The sequence below is a fragment of the Dermochelys coriacea genome, chromosome 7, assembly GCF_009764565.3.
Source record: "Dermochelys coriacea isolate rDerCor1 chromosome 7, rDerCor1.pri.v4, whole genome shotgun sequence".
NCBI lineage: Eukaryota > Metazoa > Chordata > Testudines > Dermochelyidae > Dermochelys > Dermochelys coriacea.
Window position 1 is genome coordinate 103,497,901 of NC_050074.1, and position 19,620 is coordinate 103,517,520.

The following is a 19,620-nucleotide window of genomic DNA, read 5'->3' on the forward strand; positions in this document are numbered from 1 at the left end:
ATACCATCTTCTTGCTCCACCACAAGTGAATCAGGCTTAATTTTCATTCCCATAGGCCTCAATCCCAATCCTAGAACTCTCCATCTTCCAATTTGCTAACTGTTCTCCTCCCCAACAGTGTCCTAGGTCCTGTCATCCAGCCAAGATACTCCAGCCATCTATTGTCCCACCTTTGAAGATCCATTGCTACTTCAATTCTATGAAGGAAAGACCCACTGAACAAGATGCTAAATGATTTATTACAGAAATAGTAGAAAAAGCAGGAGGAGACTGAGTCATCCAAAGCAAGAAAGGATAAGACTTAACTAACGGTGGCTATGATTGACAGCGTCAAGAGCAGAGATCAAGGAGGATGAAGACTGAGTAGAAGCCTTAAGAAAATGGTCGTTCGAAACCTTGGTGAGAACACTTTAATGGAGTGGAAAAGGTGCAGAAACAACTACAGGGACGGAGTTGGAGACAAACTTGAGACAACAGATATGAACAGTGTATTCAGTATGGCTAGAGACGAAAGGAAGATGAGAAATAGAGTGGAAGCTGAAGCAGCAAATGAAGCAAAAGGTGGATTTTTTTGAGTGTGGGCGGAGACCAGAGGATGCTTTCATTTTGAGGGGGAATGGCCGGGAGATTGTGACTAAATTCCTGCCAAGAAGGATTTTGCAAAATGAATCTGACCATTATGAGAAATGACATTTCATTTTTACTTAGGGTATGTCTACACTGCCCACGTTACAGCCCGGCTGCACTGTGAAGTGGGCAGTGTAGTCATGTTTTATCGCTGGGAGAGAGCTCTCCCAGTGATAAAAAATAACCACCCCGAGCAGTGATAGCTTTATCGCTGGAAGCGGGGCTCTCAGCGATAAAGAGCTGTCTATAGTGGCGTTTTTCAGCGCTAAAACTTTTGTTGCTCAGGGGGGTGTTTTTTCACACCCCTGAACGACTAAAGTTTTAGCGCTGAAAGTGGCAGTGTAGACACAGCTTTAGTTGCTACCATCTTAAATTAATCACTAATGCACTGGGGCTCTCTCAAGCCTAGAAAAACAAGGCAGAGAGCCATGCACGACGGGAAAGATTCATGCTGTCTCAGTTTCCCTAGCCTTTTTATGAAAAAGCCCAACTGAAGCTTCTGTGGTTGAGCTGAGTAGAAAATGCTGATTTGCAATCCTTGAAGAGACATTAAATTAGTGATGAGAACAAGAACTCTCATTTAAACTAGACCCAACTGTTTCCTTTCGCATCATTCTGAACACAACAAAAACAAGTTATGGGGGGAAAAAAATCATCAATGAATTTTGGTCTGCATCACTGCATATAGAGAGGTGTCAAATCAGTAATAGCCAAAGAACGCTTCTTTTTTGGAGGAGTGGTCATTGTAGGGGTTTGTGGAAGAACTATACTGTACAGAGTGATTTGATTGAAGAGCGAGAACATGTTTGATGGGCAAGGAGAAATGATGTCTAACATTTTTGAGGGTTCAGATACTCTTCACTTTTTCCTCTTTTGTTTAAATCCGATTGTGCCTCACTGGTGTTGCCTCTGGCTGACAAACTACAAGGAAACCCAACACAGATCATGTGGGAAAAGTCATGACGAGAGGATTATTTGTAAGAGTGAAGCATTTCTTTCATATTTGTCCATCAGAAGAATATATATTAGCAATTTGTTGCTTCTCTGTGTAAAATAAACACCCAGCAGTGCTTGTTTTTTTTGTTTTATTATCTTTGTAAACAAAGTGTCGGAACATCATTCACTACCTTTTTTATTTAAACTAACATTATTAATACTTTTTCTGTGCTTAATACATTGTGGACAACACTGGGAATACAAATAATAAAATAATAATTACAATATTTTTGATCACTAGAACATGATGTGGGGAGGGAGTAGACATACTGCTGACAAAACACCTGACTGTAGGGATACTTTGAATCTGACAGGATATAAATTATACCAGACAGAAATTGTTTTTATTTTCTGCTGCTACCACCAGACCCTCCTGCTACTACCAAAGAGGTATCCTGGAATGACTCCAGTGAGAACAGGATTGCCTGTCATGTGAGACAGCAGGTGAAGTAGTTTCGCATAGGGATAATGTAGGAAGTCTTACATACTTACAAAAACAGTAGCAAAGAGACAGAGACACACACAACCAGGAGGGAATGGAGACAAAGGGAGCAGGTAAATAAAGAGAAGAGAGAGTAGGTAGGATTGTTATAGCCTCCCACATTTATCTTGTGAGCACTACTCCATCTAATCTACATTTAATTCATCTTTGCAAGTGAAGAGTGTGATAGGCATTCATCACTATGCATAACACCATCTGGTGGACTAAATTCTGAATATTTTTGAGAATAAGTTAACTCGCAGCATGCTGTAGTGCATGCTAATGTATAAGCATTATCACAGAACTTTTCATGGCCCTATACATTCTCTTGTAACTGTAACTGTACCTTCAATGACTAATTAATTTATTAGAGCATAAGCTTTCGTGAGCTACAGCTGTAGCTCACAAAAGCTTATGCTCTAATAAATTTGTTAGTCTCTAAGGTGCCACAAGTACTCCTTTTCTTTTTGCGAATACAGACTAACACGGCTGCTACTCTGAAACCTGTACCTTCAATACAAGTCTCTCAACAGAATTAAATTGGTTAGTGATTTAAATTTTTTTGAAAAGTATTTTACAACAAAGTTAAGGATTTGGTCAGGACCCATAAGAGCAAAAAACTAAATTAAGTCAAAAATCCGGGCTAACAGGTATGCACTTGCCCGGAGCCCCTTGGTACATACTCGGGCAGGGAGCCCAGCCCACTGCCTGTGCTACCCTGGCTACACTGCTTATTTTCAAGGCAATAGCTTGAGCAGAGGAAGCGTGGATGTATATGCACAGTGCGTAGATGCACAGAGTACATCTACACTGGAATAGGGGATTGTGATTCCCAGCTTGTGTAGGTGCATGCTATGCATTTAAGTATTGCAGTTTCAGAACATGATGTGTCCCCCATGTGGACTACAAATAATATTGAAGTACAATGCATTCAATTAAGGAAGAACTGTGAGCCCAGATTTTCTGAGAGACTTTCTATTCTAGTCTATATTGTTTCTTACCTCACCTTCCTCATAGTAGTATGTGAGCACCTACTCTGGATTAAGAAAAGGAGTACTTGTGGCACCTTAGAGACTAAAAAATTTATTTGAGATCGAATACCCCAGTCGGGGTTCTAGGGGTGTGTCTGTGCGGATTTGTTCTTGTGCTTTTTCAGGGCGTTTCTTGAGCAGATGGTGTAGTTTCTTTTGGTAACCCTCAGTGGGATCATAGGGTAATGGCTTGTAGAATGTGGAGTTGGAGAGCTGCCTAGCAGTCTCTTGCTCATATTCCAACCTATTCATGATAGCACCTCCTTTGTCAACCTTTTTGATTATGATGTCAAATGACTTCGGATTGTCATTAATCATATTGGCTTTAAAAAGTACCTCAATTTAGGGTTACAGCATTAAGGCTGAGAAGCAACAAGAAAGACCCTTCCTACCATCAGTTTTCCTGAGATCACAGGCTCCCAAATTCAGAAGCTAAGACATGATCACGCAGTTTCCATTAGTATTTACTTTATTAAAAACATTAAAAAGGGCTCTATCCATATCCAAATTAGATCCCGGAGGTCTATAGTACACCCCAAGCACTATCGTAGGAGAGGCTCTACGAGTTATCTTCCCCAATGTAATTTTTTGGTGGCCTCAGAACGAAGGCCACAGAGTGGAGCCTGAAACCTCACTGCCCCGTGGCTGGAACCCGGGGCCAGAGCCTGAAGCCTCGCCACTCCACAGTTGGGGCTGGAGCCTGAAGCCTCCCCGCCCTGCGGCCGGAGCCTGGGGCCAGAGCCTGAAGAGTCCCCATCCTATGGCCGGAGCCCGGGGCCAGAGCCTGAAGAGTCCCCATCCTATGGCCGGAGCCCAGAGCCAGAGCCTGAAGAGTCCCCATCCCATGGTCGGAGCCCAGAGCCAGAGCCTGAAGAGTCCCCATCCCATGGTCGGAGCCCAGAGCCAGAGCCTGAAGAGTCCCCATCCCATGGTCGGAGCCCAGAGCCAGAGCCGAAGCCCCACCGTCCCCAGGAAAGTGGGTCAGGAACTCACCAGCTGCCTGCTCCTCCAGCATTGTGCCCATGTGCAAGGAGCCGACCCATGCTGGCGGCCCCACCAACCAACACCAAGGTGGCACATCCAGGATCAACTGGGAAGGGAGGGGCTGCTGTTTCCCACCTGCCAAAAACACCACCCAGGAGGGCTGTCGTGGCTGCAAGAAAAGCTGCTGGTGGCCGCATGCAGCCACAGCAGCCGCATTTGAGAAACGCTGCTTTAAATCACTGTTCTAGAGCAATCACTTATTTAACTGCATTTCAATAGGTTACTGAAATTTTGAACAATCAAAACACAACACTCACAGAGGATGGATTGTAATGCTGCCCCACAGCTCAAAGTCTGGCATTTTGAAAAGATGCAAAGTGCAGACAGACAAATAGGGATAGGGTAGGGTCAGACAAGGTAACAGTAAAGATCTTTGGATAGGCTACTACTCTCAGTGGTCAGAATAGTGGTCACTAGCTTAATCACTGCCAGATGGCTGTGATTTGTAGGTAGCACAGCAAAAATAGCCTTCATACAGCAATTTAAAATGGGATATGGTGCTGGCTTTGTAAATTTTGATGAAACATTCTTCCCAAGTGTAAGGCATTACATGAGAGATGCAAAGATGTTTGTAGCAAAAGTGGACAAGTCGGATGATTGAAGCCAGAGTTACTAGCAGAGTGAAGGAGAGGGTCTTTATATTAGGGATGCTTATTCTTTGGTGCATATATCGTTAGTATTTGTACTAGAACCTGGACGTCCAGATTGGCACTTTATTATACAAATTTCACACACAAATAATTAAATTATAGCAGGAAGAAAAACAATCACATTTTATCATGGTGCGTATAAATAATGATTAAAAATCCAGAAAAAATTAATGTTGGGGTCCAATTCTTCCCTCAAGTACCGGTATCCAATCCCTGTCAACTTCACTGGGAGCTGTATTAAAGTATATGAGGACAGTGGGTGGCTCCTTATGAATATCTGACAACATTAAAATCAAAACACAAACAAGTTGCTATAATTTTGATAGGAGTTTTAAAAAATGTTTGTTCCAATATTTACCTGACATAATGGAATTCTCTAGATACTGGGTTATTAAAATGATCTCTACCATCCATAATGGCTGATTTGGAGCTATTAAATGTGTTCATGTAACACTGTACATATCAACTTCTAAAAATGTCAATGGTGACAGCAATTTAAATGCTACTTTTTTTTAAACGTAACATTCTGTAAAGATTTAGGGCTATACTTATACTTCAAGTAGCTATACTTGAACAAAAAAACTTCACAAACAGACTTCAAAGAGAAACAGCAGAACTAAAATTCATTTGCAAATTTAACACCATTAATTTGGGCCTGAGAGTGGCTGGCTCATTACCAAAGCAGCTTTGCCTCTCCTGGAATTGACACCTCTTCATCTATTATTGAGAGTGGACTACATCCACCCTGATCGAATTGGCCCTGTCAACACTGGTTCCGTATTTGTGAGGTAACTCTCCTCTCTTCATGTGTCAGTATAATAATGCCTGCATCTGTAATTTTTACTCCATGCATCTGAAGTGTTTTTTTTTACCTACAAAAGCTTATGCCCAAATAAATCAGTTAGTCTTTAAGGTGCCACCAAACTCCTTGTTGTTTCTGTGGATACAGACTAACACGGCTACCCCTGATACTTAATATAATTAACGTCAATCAATATGTGTTTCTCGACAATATGTCTTTTTAAACTAACTTGATATCATTTTTTTATAAGATTTCAAGTTGGGTTGATAATGGTAGTAGTTTACTTAAACTTCTGTAAGGCATTTGACTTGGTACTGCATGATATCTTGATTAATAAACTAGAATGATACAAAATCAACATAGCATTCATTAAAAGGAATCAAAACTGGTTAAATGATGTGTCTCAAAATGTAATTATAAATGGAGAATTGTCAAGATGTGAATCTAGTGGGGTCCCGCAGGGATCACTTCTTGTCCCTGCACTATTTGGCATTTTTATTAATAACTTGGCAAAAAATGAAAATCATTACTGATAAAGTTTGCAGAGGACACAAAGATTGGGAGAGTGGTAAATAGTAAAGAGGACAGGTCACTGATACAGAGTGTTCTGGATCACTGGGTACCAAGTATAAGGTCATACATCTAGGAACAAAGAACTTAGGCCACACTTACAAGATGGAGAACTCTATCCTGGGAAGCATTAACTTTGAAAAAGATTTGGGCTCCTGGTAGATAAGCAGGTGAATGTGAGCTCCCAGAGCGATGCTGTCACCAAAAGAGCTGCAGGAGGACGGTCTTGTGGCACGTCTGATGACAACTAGTCTCAGTTTTCCCTTCATTCATCCATAAAAAGGAGCATGGCCAATCTCAGTGTCCAGTACAAAGTCCCACCTTCAGGCATAATTTATTCATATAAACCATTGCAGTAATTCCTCAAAACTATTATAGGAAAGCCATTCTCAAGTTATCACAGTAACACACATAAATAATACAGTGGTTTTCCATTCCTCTCTCCAGGGACAGCACTTCCTTTTCATCCACTGTAGAGTGCACCTGCACTCTGTCCCCTGTTCATAGATTCATAGATACTAAGGTCAGAAGGGACCATTCTGATAATCTAGTCCGACCTCCTGCACAGCGCAGGCCACAGAATCTCACCCACCCACTCCTACGAAAAACCTCACCTATGTCTGAGCTATTGAAGTCCTTAAATCATGGTTTAAAGACTTCACAGAGCAGAGAAGCCTCCCTCAAGTCAACCAGGCCCCATGCTACAGAGGAAGGTGAAAAACCTCCGGGGCCTCTCCAATCTGCCCTGGAGGAAAATTCCTTCCCGACCCCAAATATGGCAATCAGCTAAACCCTGAGCATATGGGCAAGATTCACCAGACAGATACTACAGAAAATTCTTTCCTGGGTAACTCAGATCCCATCCATCTAATATCCCATCTCAGGGGATTAGTCCTATTTACCCTGAATATTTAAAGATCAATTAATTACCAAAATCCCATTATCCCATCCTACCATCTCCTCCATAAACTTATCAAGTAGAATCTTAAAACCAGATAGATCTTTTGCCCCCACTGCTTCCCTTGGAAAGCTTTTCCAAAACTTCACTCCTCTGATGGTTAAAAACCTTCGTCTGATTTCAAGTCTAAACTTCCTGGTGGCCAGTTTATACCCATTTGTTCTTGTGTCCACATTGGTGCTGAGCTTTAATAATTCCTTTCCCTCTTCTGTATTTATCCCTCTGATATATTTATAGAGAGCAATCATATCTCCCCATAACCTTCTTTTAGTTAGGCTAAACAAGCCAAGCTCCTTAAGTCTCCTTTCATAAGACAAGTTTTCCATTCCTCGGATCATCCTAGTAGCCCTTCTCTGTACCTGCTCCACTTTGAATTCATCCTTTTTAAACATGGGAGACCAGAACTGCACACAGTATTCCAGGTGAAGTCTCACTAGTGCTTTGTATAACGGTACTAGAACCTCCTTATCCCTACTTGAAATACCTCTCCTGATGCATCCCAAAACCACATTAGCTTTTTGCACAGCCATATCACATTGGCAGCTCATAGTCATCCTATGATCAACCAATACTCCAAGGTCCTTCTTCTCTTCCGTTACTTCTAATTGATGCGTCCCCAACTTATAACTAAAATTCTTGTTATTAATCCCTAAATGCATAACCTTACACTTCTCACTATTAAATTTCATCCTATTACTATTACTCCAGTTTACAAGGTCATCCAGATCCTCCTGTATAATATCCCGATCCTTCTCTGAATTGGCAATACCTGCCAGCTTTGTATCATCTGCAAACTTTATAAACACACTCCCACTTTTTGTGCTAACGTCAGTAATAAAAAGATTAAATAAGATTGGTCCCAAAACCGATCCCTGAGGAACTCCACTGGTAACCTCCCTCCAACCTGACAGTTCTCCTTTCAGTAGGACCCGATGCAGTCTCCCCTTTAACCAATTCGTTATCCACCTTTTGATGTTCATATTGATCCCCATCTTCTCCAATTTAACTAATAATTCCCCATGTGGCACGGTATCAAACGCCTTACTGAAATCTAAGTAAATTAGATCCACTGCATTTCCTTTATCTAAAAAATCTGTTACTTTTTCAAAAAAGGAGATTAGGTTGGTTTGGCACGATTTACCTTTTGTAAAACCATGTTGTATTTTGTCCCATTTACCATTGACTTCAATGTCCTTAACTAATTTCTCCTTCAAAATTTTTTCCAGGGCCTTGCATACTACAGATGTCAAACTAACTGGCCTGTAGTTACCCGGATCACTTTTTTTTCCTTTCTTAAAAATAGGAACTATATTAGCAATTCTCCAATCATTCGGTACTACTCCTGAGTTTACAGATTCATTAAAAATTCTTGCTAATGGGCTTGCAATTTCAGGTGCCAATTCCTTTAATATTCTTGTATGAAGATTATCTGGGCCCCCCGATTTAGTCCCATTAAGCTGTTTCAGTTTTGCTTCTACCTCAGATATGGTAATATCTGCCTCCATATCCTCATTCCCATTTGTCATGCTACCATTATCCCTAAGATCCTCTTTAGCCTTATTAAAGACTGAGGCAAAGTATTTGTTTAGATATTGGGCCATGCCTAGATTATCTTTAACCTCCACTCCGTCCTCAGTGTTTAGCGGTCCCACTTCTTTCTTAGTTTTCTTCTTATTTATATGGCTATAGAACCTTTTACTATTGGTTTTAATTCCCTTTGCAAGCTCCAACTCCACTCGACTTTTAGCCTGTGTCACTTTATCCCTACATGTTCTGACCTCAATTAGGTAGCTTTCCTTGCTGATCTCTCCCATCTTCCACTCCCTGTATGCTTTCTGCTTCTTCTTAATCACCTCTCTAAGATGCTTGCTCATCCAGCTTGGTCTACAACTCCTTCCTATGAATTTTTTCCCCTTTCTTGGGATACAGGCTTCCGATAGCTTCTGCAGCTTTGATTTAAAGTAATCCCAGGCCTCCTCTACCTTTAGATCCATAAGTTCTTCAGTCCAATCCACTTCCCTAACTAATTTCCTTAATTTTTGAAAGTCAGCCCTTTTGAAATCAAAAACTTTAGTTGCAGATTTATTTTTGTTAATCCTTCCGTTTAGTTTGAACTGAATTAGCTCATGATCACTTGAGCCAAGATTGTCCCCTACAACCATTTCTTCTATGAGGTCCTCGCTACTCACCAAAATTAAATCTAAAATGGCATCCTCTCTAGTCAGTTCAGCAACTACTTGATGAAGGAATCTATCAGCTATCACATCTAGGAAAATCTGAGCCCTATAATTATTATTATTATTACTATTGAGCACTGGTCCTCAAGTCTGTATCTGGGAAGTTAAAGTCTCCCATGATCACGCAGTTTCCATTAGTATTTACTTTATTAAAAACATTAAAAAGGGCTCTATCCATATCCAAATTAGATCCCGGAGGTCTATAGTACACCCCAAGCACTATCGTAGGAGAGGCTCTACGAGTTATCTTCCCCAATGTAATTTTTGCCCACACGGACTCTGTCTTATCCATTGCATTGCTTCTTATTTCTTTACATTCTACCTCATCATTGATATACAATGCTACTCCACCACCTTCACCTTTGTTTCTGTCTTTCCTAAACAGCACATACCCTTCAATATCTGTAGTCCAGTCATGACTACTATTCCACCATGTTTCTGTTATCCCTATAATATCTGGTTTCACTTCCTGCACCAGTAGCTCTAGTTCCTCCATTTTGTTACCTAGGCTCCTCGCATTGGTGTACAAACATCTTAATTTTTGCTGTTTGGCCTCGCTCACATTTTGTACCCTATTAGGCACAGTCATTCTACAGCCAGTATAACCTATTAGACTAGTATCCACACCGCCTTCGCTCCTTATATACATTCTCCTACCCACGGCTGTATCCTTTCTTACTTCGTCTTCTTCCCTCTCCATGCTAAAATCTGGCGTGGAGATTACCTGGACAACTCCCAACCATCTCCCCCAAATTCCTAGTTTAAAGCTCTCTTTATCAGTTGTGCCAGCCTCCATCCTAGAAGTCTATTTCCTTCCCTCCTCAGATGAAGTCCATCCCGAGAGAACTGTCCTCTGTCTGTGAATGCCTCCCAGTGGCCATACATCCCAAAGCCCTCCTTATAGCACCACTGCCTAAGCCATCTGTTGACAGTCATCATCTTGTCACACCTTTGTTGCCCTTCTCTAGGAACAGGCAGGATCCCACTAAAGATCACCTGAGCCTCAATTTCCTTAAGAGTCTTCCCCAGCCTCGCATAGTCTCCCTTAATACTTTCCAGCGAGAATATAGCCCTATCATTTGCTCCCACATGAAGGATAATTAGGGGATTCTTTCCCGCTCCCTTTAGAATCCTTTTCAACCTCAGGTCTACATCCCGTATCTTAGCACCTGGAAGACAGCACACCCTTCTATTCTCTGGATCAGCTCTAGTTATAGGCCTGTCTATTCTTCTCAATAAAGAGTCTCCTATCACATAGACCTGCCTTTTCCTGGTGACATTGCTATTCTCCAGTCTCTCCCCTGTTCCCTCTGGCTGCAAGTTCTTTCCATTCCTATTTTCCCTTATAATCCTCTTCAAGCCATCCTGTATCCTCCTGGGGCTCATATTTGATGTAGTCTCACTTGACTCTTCTGCTTTTCCTATAGTACTAGCCTCTCTTCTCTTCTTCCTTACCCTTCCACCTTCAACAAGTACCTGCTGAGCCCCTTCTTCATTTTCCAACTCTGCAAACCAGTTCCTAAGCTCTATTTCTCCTTCACTAGCCCGTCTTTTCCTCTGCCTGGTTCTTTTAGTCACATGCTTCCACTGACCACTTTCCTCACCCAGTCTCCCCTCAAAATTCCCCAGCCCTGCTTCCATCTGTGAGTCTGAGCTTTTCCCTTCAGATACCTCATGTCTTTGCTCCATCACCTGCTCAAACCCCTTCCTAAACTCAACGAGACTTTCCACCTGCATCTCCAAACCTCAGATCTTTTCCTGCATCAGCTCTATCAGACGGCATTTCATGCAGAAAAAACTCTTACTGGGTCCCCCGTCCAGGATCATGTACATACCACAGCTTCCACATCCAGTCATCCTCAATGTGTCTTCCACTACAGGAGTCACTCCCACAGCTGCCTCCGAATCTGTCATCGCCTTCCCACCTAAATCCTGTTCATCTGGGAAACACAAGCCACACCAAAAAGACCCCCCCCCCAGCAAAAGCAAACCCCAAACAAGCACCACAATACAAACTCCCCTTGCAAACTCCCACTCAAACTCCCCTGTTTACAGCTGTGTTTGCTAGCTCCTGTGCCACTGCAGCTGTCTGTGCCGCTGCCTGACTGGCTGGCTACCTTTATAGGACCTCTAGTTAGAAGCCCCACCCCCTAATCAGGGCTCAGCTTCTCTCCCAGCACAAAGCCCCACCCCCTAATCAGGGCTCAGCTTCTCTCCCAGCACAAAGCCCCTACAAGCCTCTACACACACACACACACACACACACACAAAAACTAAAAATACAAAACCAAGTACAAATACCTTCTCCTCCAACAGAACTCCCACTCAAACTCCCCTGTTTACAGCTCTGTTTGCTAGCTCCTGTGCTGCTGCAGCTGTCCTTTTGCCCCTGTTCCAGGGCCCACTCTCCAGGTCTCCACATGAGAGTGACCAGTCTTATGACTCATCTACCACAGGCCCCACGTCAACTCTCCTGTAACAGAGCACCCCACAATGTTCCATTACCAAGGCCTTCCTGCCTATGAGTCCAACCCCTGCTGAAGGAATGTCTCTTTGGGATCAATCCCTTGTTCCTGGTTCTACTGCAGCCATGATCCTTGTCCAAAAGGCTTCATTTTCTGCAGGGTCCCACACCCCAAGCATCCTCCTGCCTGAGAGTTCTACACCTGTGGATCCACCCTTCAGCAACAACTCTCTTGTTTCTGGGCTGGGCTACCCCTGACCAAGCTGGATCTTTCCCTTTTACTAAAAACCTGAGCTTTCTCAGACCATGGAGTGTTCCCAACTTTGGACAGTTCCAACCAACAGTTCTCTTCCAGCTCTTATCAGAACTCAGTTCTCTCTCCCAGGTCCCCAGTAGCTTTCTTCCAAGCACCTCACGGCAACTCTCTGCTGCTCTATTGTCCCTCGATCACTTTTTTCCTCCTCAGGCAGTTCTCACCTGCCTTTCTGTGTCTGGCTCCTCTCAGGCTCTGACTCTCCCTCTCTCTTCCCCTCTAGGGCCCAGCTGCCCCCTTTCAAGCTGGGGATCAGCTAGCCAAACAGGTGCACTGGCCTCTTCCGTCTTACAGAGCCAGTCTCACCCTGTGACAAGGACTAATGCAATCCTTGGATGTATAAACAGGGAAATATCAAGTAGGAGTAGGAAGGCACTTATATTGGGCATCAGAGAACTGCTTCCAGAATACTGTGTACAGTTCTGGTGTCTACAAATTGGAAAGGGTTCAGAAAAGAGCCACCAGAATAATTAAAGGGCTAGAAAATATGCCTTATAGTGAAAGACTTAAGGAGCTCAATCTATTCATTCGCTTATCAAAGAGAAGGTTACGGGATGATTTGATCACAGTTTATATGTACCTAGATGAGAAACAGAAATTTCATAACGGGGGGCTCTTCAGTCTAACAGACAAAAAATAAGATCCCATGTCTGGAAGTTGAAGCTAGACAAATTTAGTCTAGAAGTAAGGAACATTTTTAAGAGAGAGAGTAACTAGTCATTGGACCAACTTACCAAGGTGTCTGGTGGATTCTCCATTTCTATAAAACTTATGATCAAGAATGGATGTTTTTCAAAAAGATATGTTGTAGTTCAAGCACAGCTTTTGGCCCTGAAGCAGGAATTAATACAGGGAAGTCCTATCATCTATGTTATGCAGGAGGTCAGATTAAAGATCACAAAGGTCCCTTCTGGCCTTAAAAATCTATGAATCTATTAATGTCAGGACCTACCTAATTTCTGATTTTTTTCTTTGTTTATTATTACTCTGGCAGTACTTTCTGATGTTTAAAACTTTAAGGAAAATGCTTTGCAGAATATTGACAGTACACTACAGTTTAAAAGGCAAGGACTGAATCCTGCTTTTGATACACCAGCAAGGGGCTTTCTTTTCACTTTGTGCATAAAGAAAACTCTCCCTCACAAACCAAAGAAGTGCTACATATTTATAAAATTGACAGCTATTTAAAAAAGCAGACCCAGCCCAGAAAAAGCAGACACAGCCCAGAAAAAGTCATTAAGTTAAAAGCTGGCATAGATATCAAGGAGACAGTTTTTACACTTACTAGACTTAGACAATGGATTTTACAAGAGTCTTCATTTACTTCTAGGTTGCCCTCTTCTACCAATATGCTACATAGGGGGACAAATTCCTTTCATCTCCCCTGCATTACTGGACTTAACTAAGAAAATTACATGACAGCATATTTAGGTCATGTCTACAAAAGGACACTCAGGAAAGTGAAGGCAAATTACCTAAGGTGTGAAGTCAAAGTGTGAAAATTAAAATGCATTCAACGCCTTCGTGGACGCTCTGATTCCAAATTAAAGTGGCCTTAGTTCACTGTAACTTAATCCTCTTCTTCGGATTAACAGCACCCTGTCAATTTTCAGGTTCAAAATTTCTAGCGGCTCTCTAAGAGAGTTTTGTTTAGCTTCAGGTTGATAGGAGAGCCAGCTGCCATGTTTTTAAAAGCAATATGATGTTTGTGAGCCATGAGGTACCATCACCTAGAATGGCTTAAAAGTGTCCAAGGAATCTGCTTCTCTGTCTAGTTTGGGTACATCTACACTGCCAAAAAACCCTGTGGCAGTGAGTCTCAGAACCTGGATCAACTGACTTGGGTTCACGGGGCTTGCACTACAGGGCTAAAAATAGCAGTGTATATTTCCCACTTGGACTGAAGCCAGTTGACCCAGACTCAGACTCATTGCTGGGAGGGATGGGGAACGGGAGGGTGACAGGGTAGGTGTACCCTTTATCTATACAGTTCAATGTTCAAAGGGTCTCAGAAGCTCCTCAAAAAGACAAAAGCCCCAGAACTATAGAAAATGGCTAAACCTAATGCAATATTAGGTATTAAAAAAATAAAAATAATACTGCACATTTGGTAAAACATTAGTACTTTCTATTAAAATGCCATTACATTGATAAAATGAAGAACAAAATGACATGATTGTTGTTATTGCTGATTATGCAACTATTCATGTATAAACAGAAGCTTTTTCCTATACCTTCTTTCTAATCAGCCTCCTCCTTATGCCCAACTTGGTCTGTAATGTTGCGCTCCAGTATTTATGATAGCAAAATCATGTCCATAGAAATGAAGAGGGATTTGTAGCGAGTTAACCAGTTCACATAAGGTTAAAAAATATTCTGTCAAAACTTTTGTTTTTATTTTAATTCCTGTGCCCCATATGCGCCCTAAATTGGGCTGCCACTGGAAGCAGAAGGAAATATAATAGAAAAGGTTATTCTTACAGGGTTTCTGACCACATGAAAACCACATGAGAAAGTCTATTCTTCAGAGATTTCCAAGTTGATTTTTAAGCCAAATAGGTTCAGATAAGCTTTTCTGTTCCTTAAAATGATGACTTGTCACTTGGACTAAATTGTGACATTAAATGAATGGAGGAAATTAAGAAGAGGCTGGTTGTATAAGAGAAAGCTGCTATTAACACAAAAACATCTTAATAATCAGTTCTGATAGGAAAGGAAATACATAAGTAAGAGTGCAACAGATTATGGGTAACATGAAATATTTTATAGTTTGGCTGAGCACAACGGCTTTTTAAGTGAACCTGTAGCTGATGTAGTGCTTCTTGGGTAGACTAGCCCTATATTCCTGAGGGAATTCTGCACCAAAAAATTAAGAATTCTGAGCACAATATTTTAAAATTCTGCATATTTTTGTCAAAATAACGAATATAATCAAGATGGTTTCAATTATTCTGGCAATTTATTTAAACTACAATACAATGGATGGAGAATGGGAGTGGGGAGCACTGGAGGAAATCACCAAATTCTGTTTGTCTAATAGTAATGTAGCTAGTATTGACCCTTTACTTTTAGTTATTAGTCAACAAATATATGCAGCCATATGCTCAGTGTTACCTCATAGGCAACTGAAGAGCAAGTGAGGGCTAGGGACTCAAACTCACAATTTATACTGGCTACTGACCACCTCCAAAAAGGTCAGTAGCAAACAGTTCATGGAGCAAATTTTGATAGGAAATTTTTTCAGGCCAAACATTTAGACCAGTTCTAATCACTAAAGCACCATAAGCATTTATAAGGCCATACTGTCCTTTACAATAAAGCTCCTTTACACCACTCTGGCAATATAAAAGAGCCTTAAAATTTTTACACCTCTTTTATACTCCTGGGGGAATTCATTAAGAACAACAGGAACAATTCACTAAGCAGGTAGGATACTACATTCTGCTCTGCCTGAGGGGACAGAGCCTGCCCCATACCTACCTCTTCAGAAACATCACAAAGTTCCGCCCCTCCAAGCTGAGTGTGTTGCAACAGCAAGCGAGAGGGACACAGTGTCTCTCTCTCTCACACGCACGACTGTCCAGCCCCCCCCCCCCATCCCTGGCAGTGATTTATGTTTCTACTGGCTGCTATGGGTGTCCAAACCAACCTGCCTGCACCACCGGGGTGGGGGGCGCATGACCGCTTTTGCGGCTTCCCTTTGCTTCCCCGTCAGAACTTATTTTTCTGGGGGGAAGCAAAGAAATCTGGGGGAATGAATTCTGTGCAAATGCAGTGATGCACAATTCCCCCAGGAGTACCCCTAGTAAGTCACAGTCCTACTCTAGCTCCCTTGCTGGACTCACCAGGCCATTGTGTTTGGGTCCCATATGTGCTTTTAAGTTTTCCTGAGTCTGAGCAGAGTCCAGGCCATGCCTTCAGCTCTGGGTTTCTAGGCACACTCTCAGGGTGCAAATTTTCTTTCTAGTACCCCCTTCTGAGAACTGAGACTTTGTAGTCTAACTGCCTAGATCCTCAGACTAGTGCCGACTCCCCTTCCCAGAGTTACAGTCTTGAGAGTACTCTTGTTTACAGTTTTACCTCTTCAGGGACACATGATAGTTGAAGCAAACAGACCTAGGCTTTTCTAAAGGTATTTCTAAAACAAGTACTCTGTACTTTAAATTGTAAAAGAGATATGTAGATCTGGGTAAAACAATAAAACCTATACACCATTCCCTTCCCATCACTCTTGAGCATTCTTTGGGATTTGGTCAGACTCCTCTAGGGCGTCCAGAGTCTACTCCTGGATTCTCCTCTAAATTATGGAATGTCTTTCTTTCACACCCCTGAAAGACATAGCTATACTTAAGTAAATTCCTAGTGTAGCCCAGGTCATAGGTTCCCCAAATTGTTGCAGTGTTGTATTGGTAATTCCAACACAGACTTTTAAAGGACCATAACTCAGCCCTAGACTGTTGTGTAATATTTCTTGATGTGTTAATCAGTTGCCAGGTTTCACCCAATAACTGGCTAAAATAATCACATTTTGTTGTTTCTAAAACCCTGCTCCAGGATACAATAAAAACAAGATGATATAGTAATGGGAGTAATGCCAGTCGTAAAGGCCACATTCCAGACAAGAAGTGCAACATTCGGTAATCAGAGACTGTCTGATAACCTGATGTATTCCAGAGATCGAGACATACACAACCAGTCTCTCCGATTTAGTGTGGGAAGGATAAACCTCAACAAGATTATTCTGACTTTTTTTTCTCCCCAGCTACTTAAGGCATAAAACAGGTTTAAAACTTAGTACCAGCCTCAGGAAAACCATTTGTTGGTCTTCCCTGGTGCTGATTCTTTTGTATTGGTATGCAAAAAGGATGATAACTTTTTAAAAAATATTTCCCAATCATTTTCGTTCCCTAATCAGCAAAAAGTACTCAGTACGGTGGTTTGCCAAAAGTATAGCATTGAAGGATCAAGGACTTTGTTGCTGGAAGATATAGACACAGGAATATGAACGGAAATAATTATATTTCCTATAGTGGTCACACGGACATAAGGAAAATGAGAAGAATTATCTTTTATTTTTCATGACCATATCAAGGCCGAGTCATAGTTAGCCAGACCTAGTGGTCGGAGCCAGACCCCACAGCCAGGAATTGAGAGTCACCTGGGTTAGGATACCAAGAGATCAGAAGCAGGAGATAAACTGGAGACCAGAATCTCAGCTCGGTAACCAGAGTCAGGCTGGGCTAGTATTCCACGGGGCCAGAGGCAGGAGACTAACCAGAGATCAGAACGACAAATCAGAGGTCAGGCGCCAAGCCAGGTCAGGATGCCAGGAAGTTAAGCCAGGGGAGCAGGAGCAGGAAGTACAAGGTACATAGTCCAGAGCAGAGTGGTTTCCAGTTGTTCAGATAGTTTTCTGTTCCTGTTGCTGGCTTAAGTAGGGCCAGTGGGCCAATCAGCTGCTCTGGGACTCCACCAATAGGACTTCAGGGGAGGAGCCTCAAATTGGGGATGGGCTTCATGGGCCTTGGATCAGCAGTTGTCAGCAGACTGCCAAGTGCAGGATTGAAGTGTGGCTGCACTTGTAGATCCGGGTTTTAGGCTGGTGGGTCATGACAGACAGGCTTCACATATTCATTTACATTCGCCAATATACTACAACTACTTTCCTTCAGAGAAGAATCTAACCTTAGGGGAAGTGCAGAGGTTTTTTTTTGTTTGTTTGTTTTTACTTTGCTGCTGGTTATGTGGGTTTTTTGAGAGGGAAGATATCCTAGGGTATTCCATCACAGAGCAGAACTTAGATATACAAAACTCTCCTATGTTGGGGCTCTTTCATTCAAGTGTCTTATACGAGTCCCTCTAAATAACAATACTTTCCTCTTACCTGAAATTCAGTAATACCAAATCTAGAAGCTTTTTTCAAGCACAGAGATAGAAATACAGTCCGCAGACAACATTTTGCAGAAACAGTAAGTAAAATGTTTCCTCAAAACGGCAAGCATCCTAAAACATCATTTTTCTCCTTTTCATGTTTGAAGATACAAGAAAGGGAGACAAATAAAGAGGCACTAAAGCCCTTGATGGCCAATGCCAAAGAATCTACAGTCCAGTTTCAAAACTTCTTACAGAAATCTTAAATGCTTCTCTCAGCCTGTAATCATCAACGAAGTCTGAACTACTATTTATGTAGTAGAATTTCTGCAGAATTTCTGGTATTAACGAATGTGGAAAGGGGTAATCAGATTCTTTTACATAATGAAAAATAGGAGAGATGAATAAGGCTACATTTACAAATGTGAAAAAGCAAAATATCTATCATCCACTAGGTATAAACCCTAGGTAAGAGCATTATTTTAAATTAAATTGCCAAAGGAAAAAAACCACCATTTTAAATAAAATACAATATCCTCTGTTCAAAAATAGCTATCACATGATATAACAGCTTTTTATGGTAATAAAAAGGAATACTGCTAAAATATTCTTTTTAATTTAACACCTCCGACTTGTTTAATTACCTACTTCACACTCCTGCTTTTATAAGAAACAAATATCCACACATTCTTGTTCCTAACACATATTGTGTCAAAGAGAAAATAAGTAAACTTGGTATTTTGATATATGATGCTAACAACATTTCATTGTATTGCTTTTAATAAAGAGCCTGATCCTGCAAGTCTTACTCTCACAAGTAACAAAATGGGACAACTCACCTGAGTACTTGCACTATGGGGCACCAAAACTGTAATCATTACATGAAACGACATATTTGTGGAGGGCAGGGTATTTTCCTCCCAATCATTTTGTTTTACAATGTCGCTGGAAACATTTATAATGTCAACTTTCTGTGTAACATTCGTATTTCTTGAAACAAGTTTTGTGCAAAAACTTTTCATATCGATATTTATTTGGAGCTAGATTTTGGTATGTAGTTAGTCCTTAGAAGTGGGTGCTGTTTGAGCTACACTCCCCTAGGAGATCTCTGGGACTGACTTTGCTTCAGGATGCAAAATACCTCCTGGTGCAGGGGCAGCACACATGGTAGAGTATTATCCCCTCTCTGCATTCTACCAGCTAGGTGAATTGGTGAGAAAGGTACTGGGCCAAGTACTTGGTTCTACTCAAGCCATTTGGAGAGATTTGCATTCCAAGAAATGTATGAAAGGGACCAGTCCCGCTCTCCTGCCATTACTGGGATTTCAATTGCCCTTGGCCTTTGTGTAAGGATGGGAACAGCCCCTAAGGGTGCCCATAATAAGAATCTTAAGCTAGTCAACTCTGTAGCCCATTTAAATTGTACCTACCACATACATTTATATTTGCTACTTTTTACTTCAAGGATGCTAGACCACCCTGCATCACACAATTATTTCATCTGCAGAAATATAAGAGTAAAGAGTAAGAACAGTTCAAATTGAATATAAATCAAGAATGGAATATATAGTTACTT

The 19,620-nt window shown here is 41.6% G+C and overlaps 1 protein-coding gene across 1 annotated transcript in view; it reads right to left on the reverse strand.

Annotated features, from left to right (window-relative positions):
* DOCK1 (dedicator of cytokinesis 1) overlaps positions 1-19,620 on the reverse strand; it is a 578,721-nt gene that overhangs the window by 218,495 nt on the left and 340,606 nt on the right.